The following is a 4,811-nucleotide window of genomic DNA, read 5'->3' as shown; positions in this document are numbered from 1 at the left end:
TAGGGCAACATCAACGTCCATTCTTTCTTTCCATGTGGCTGGTTTTTGAAGATGAGTTTCTGTGTCTCAGTCTCTGTGTCTCTGTGCCCTGGTGAATTGCAAGCTGATTGCAATGTGTGTGTGTGAGAGACAGTCCAGTCTGAATCCCCCTCTCACTGTCCTGACCCTTGACTCCAATTCCCACCCCTATCTCCCTCTCCAGGATCTTTTCCCTATGGATGAACTGATGGAAGGAATGTGTTCGAGTCCAACGATGGAGCGCAGACCGTGAGGGATGGTGAGTACCACATCTTTATTGTCTCTCTCTGCCTTTCTCTCTCCTTTTGACTCCATTTCTCTCTCTCAATCTCTCTTACTCAATCTCTCTCTCTCAATCTCTCTCTTTCAATCTCTTTCTCAATCTCTTTCTCAATTTCTCTGTCTATTTCTCTCTGTTTTACTCTCTCTCTCTCTCTGTTTCTCTCTCTCTCTCTCTCTCTCTGTCTCTCACTCTCTCTGTTCCTCAATCACTCTCCCTCAAACTCACTCTCTCTCTGTTTCTTTCTCTCTCTCTCTCTCTCTGTGTGTTTCTCTCTCTCTCTGTGTTTCTGTCTCCGTGTGTTTCTCTCTCTCGCTCTCTGTTTTTCTCTCTCTTTCTGTTATTTTTTCTCTCTCTGGTTCTCTCTCTCCCTCTGTGTTCCTCCATCTCTCTCTCTCTCTCACTTTGTGTTTCTCTCTATCTCTCTGTTTCTCTCAGAGTGATTGTGTGTCTTTCTGTCTCAATGGATTTCTCTGTCCTTCTCTCTCTAAATCTCTCTGTGATTCTCTGTGTGCCTTTCTCACTGGCTTTCTGTCTGTCTCGTTGCTGCCTGCAATTACTTTGTGTCTCAGTTCTTTCCCTCCACTTTTTTCCCTCCTCTTTTCTATGTCTCTTTCTGGCTTTCCTCAATTTCTCTAACTTTCTGTCTACTCTATTTCTGACTTTGTCTTTTCTCTATTTATCTGACTTTGTCTTTTCTATATTTCTGACTTTCTGTCTTTTCTGCATTTATGACTTTCTGTCATTTCTGCATTTATGACTTTCTGTCATTTCTCTATTTCTGACTTTCTTTCTTTTCTCGACTTCCCTGGCTTTCTGTCTTTTCTCTCTTTCTCTGACTTTCTGTCTTTTCTCGACTTCTCTGACTTTCTGTCTTTTCTCTATTTCTGACTTTCTGCCTTTTCTCTATTTCTGACTTTCTGTATTTTCTCTATTTCTGACTTTCGATCTTTTCTCTATTTCTGACTTACTGTCTTTTCTCCATTTCTGACTTGCTGCCCTTGCTCTATTTTTGACTTACTGTCTTTTCTCTATTTCTGACTTTCTGTCTTTTCTCGACTTCTCTGACTTTCAGTCTTTTCCCTATTTTTGACTTTCTCTATTTTCACTATTTCACTTACTTTCTGTCTTTCCTCTATTTCTGACTTTCTGTCTTTTCTCGACTTCCCTGGCTTTCTGTCTTTTCTCTCTTTCTCTGACTTTCTGCCTTTTCTCTATTTTTGACTTTCTGTCTTTTCTCTATTTCTCTGACTTTCTGTCTTTTCTCTATTTTTGACTCTCTGTCTTTTCTCTATTTCTCTGACTTTCTGTCTTTTTTCTCTTTCTCTGACTTTCTGTCTTTTCTCACTTTTTCTGACTTTCTGTCTTTTCTCTATTTCTCTGTCTGGTTCTATCTTTTCTCTCATTCTTTTTCTCTCCCTTCTTTGTCTCTTTCTTCATTCTCTCTTTATTTCTCTCTGTCTATCTTCTTTCTTGCTCTTTCCATCTTTTCTCCACTTCTTTCTCTCTCTTTCTTTGTCTCTTTCTCTTTCTATCTTTTCTCTCTTTCTTTTTCTCTCGTTTTCTTTTTCTAACCCCATTCCCCCCCCGCAATTTATACCCGCCGCAATTTATATCCCCCCACAATTTATCCCCCCGCAATTTATCACCACCCGCAAGTTATCTCCCCCCACAATTCCCTCCACCAATTTATCTCCCCTGCAAAATTTGCTCCCCGTGCAATTTTTATCCACCACCCAAATTTTTATCTCTGCATTATTTCCCCACCCGAAGACATCCCCCTTGCACAGACCCCCACAACCGAAATAATCCACGTCTGCAGCCTCCTATCTGATATCTCCCTGTTAAATGACACCCATCTAATACAGTCACTATAACAGACAACCATCTAATTATCCCCTTAGCCAGTTACAAGACAACCATCTTAAAACCCACCCCCCACCCCCAGAACAGACTCCCAGCTATATAACCACCCCCAAAAACAGATTCCCATCTAAATACAACCCCCCCACCCCAGGAACAGACTCCCATTTAAATACCCCAGGGACAAACTCCAATCTAAATACCCGCCCCCCCAAACAGACACCCATTAAATAGCCCCAGGAACAGAATCCCATCTAAATACCCCCCACTCCCGAAACAGACACCCATCTAAATACCCCCGGGAACAGACCCCCATCTAAGTACCCCCTGGGATCAAATTCCCATCTAAATACCCCCCAGGAAGAAACTCCCATCTAAATAACCCCCCAGGAATAGACCCTCATCTAAATACCCCCTGGGAACAGGCGCCCATCTGAATAGACCTCCAGGAACAAACTCCCTATGAAATAGCCTCCCAGGAACAGCCTCCCATCTAAATACCCCCGGGAACAGGCTACAATCTAAATAACCCCCAGGAACAAACACACATCTAAATACCCCCCCCCCCCCAGGAACAAACTCCCATCTAAATACCCCCCACAGGAACAGACTTCAATTTAAATACCCCCCGGGAGCATACTCCCATCTGAATACCCCCCACCCCCCAGGAACAGAACCCAATCAAAATACCCCCTCTCTGTGAACAGGCTCCCATCTAAATGCCACACCAAGAGCAGACTTCGATCTAAATACCCCCGGGAACAAGCTCCCTTCTAAATACCCCCCTCCTGTGAACAGACGCCCATCTAAATACGCCCCATCAACTGACCAAATCTAATTCTCCCCTGCCCTCCACTGTAAACACTCCCCCTTTCTAAATACCCTCCTAGTCTTGTAAAAACACCCCTCTACAAATTCCCACCCTGTAACATCTCCCCCATGAACAGCCCCCTTCCCACCCCCCATGTTATTCCCACCTCCATCACTTTCCTGTGTTTGGCTCCATCTCCCGACAATCTTTCATTCACTTTAATTCCTGGTCTGGATAAGCCACTGGAATTCCATCAACTGGATCCCAGACCCCTGGCACATTAACTCCTGTCCGATCAAGCACAGGGCTGGGCATAGAGCAAGGCTCTCCAGAGGCTAACTGGCATTCTGAGCCTTTAACGCACAGGACGATCCCAGTGCCAGACACATCCCTCTCTGCAGAAAGGTGTTTCACCTGTTCTCCCCATTGGCTCCAGGAAATCAATCCGGGGGAGACACACACAAACACACACACACTGCCTGTCACAGGGACGATGTTAGATCATTGCTGATCTGTCCCTTTCCCCATTGAGCCATAAGGAGACAGGCAAAGACAGTCGGGAGCAGATACACAGAGAGGCAAAGAAACACTGGGCTGGACTCGGACTTGGTGCCAATGGTGCAAACCATTGTACAACACCAAGGCAGCGAGATCAAATCCACCCCCAGACAGAGGGACAGAGACACAGCAAACAGATCCCAGGATTAGGACAGAACAGAGAGAGATAAAGAAATAAATGGAAAGGGAGATGGAGAATGAGATGCAGGGAGTGAGTCCGAAACCAAGGAGCGAGAAACTGAGAACAGAGGAGCAGAAATACCGAGAATGAGAAAGAGAGAGAGAGAGAGAGAGAGAGAGAGAGAGAGAGAGAGAGAGAGAGAGAGAGAGAGAGAGAGAGAGAGAGAGAGAGAGAGAGACAGACAGACAGACATGGAGACATATACAGAGAGATGTCGATATTGAGAAAGATCCCCAGCAAAGAGAGAGATGCAGAGTCAGAAAGACGTGGAGGGGCAGTGGTACAAAGTAAGATGCGTTTACAGAATAGAGAGGGGTGTCCCGAGACAGGGGGATGGGGGAATTGCAGACATAATTTTGCAGGAAAGGAGCAGCAGAGATGGAATGATTCTGGGATTTGGAAGACATAAAGATGCAGAGTGTAACAGAAAGAGAGTGAAAATGGAAACTTGTGAGACGCTAGAATGAGGCTGAGATAGAACGGATGTTGAGAGATACAGGGATAGGGATTTAAAGATGTGAAGAAACAGAAATTAGGAACAAGGAGGAAGGTGCAGGGATCAAGTTGCAGCAAGAGATGGAGAGAGGGAAATCTAAAGGATTGCATTGACTATTCTGGAGCAGCGCTTCCAAAACTATTCCCTTCGGAGCACCCTCCAGCCCCCTCCCTTGTGGTAAAAAATCCACAGACCCCGAAAACACAAAATCAAAATACTGTGGATGCTGGAAATCTGAAATAAAAACCGTGCTGGAAATACTGAGCATTTCTATCAGCCCCGAAAACACACAGTCGTCTTCTCCGTATTTAGAAATGAATTTGACAATGACACATATATATTTATTATTATTTTTCTCTCTGGTTCAAGCTCTTGTCTGAGAGTTCCACGTGGACAAAAGATTCTTCCTCTGCATCATCACAGCTGCAGCTTGCGAAAGATTCTCCTTGGGAATAAGAGAAATAAAATTGATTCAAACAAAGCAAAGCATTTTTTAACAGAAATAAGACACAGCAAGAGCCCAGGGCTCTTTCTCTCAATCACTGATATAAAACAATCTCTCAGTGACTCCCCGTCTTACAAACACATCCCCCTACACAGAGCC

This window comes from Heterodontus francisci, unplaced genomic scaffold (assembly GCF_036365525.1).
Source record: "Heterodontus francisci isolate sHetFra1 unplaced genomic scaffold, sHetFra1.hap1 HAP1_SCAFFOLD_52, whole genome shotgun sequence".
Lineage (NCBI taxonomy): Eukaryota > Metazoa > Chordata > Chondrichthyes > Heterodontiformes > Heterodontidae > Heterodontus > Heterodontus francisci.
The sequence above is the reverse complement of the archived record's forward strand: the minus strand, read 5'-3'. Positions refer to the sequence as shown.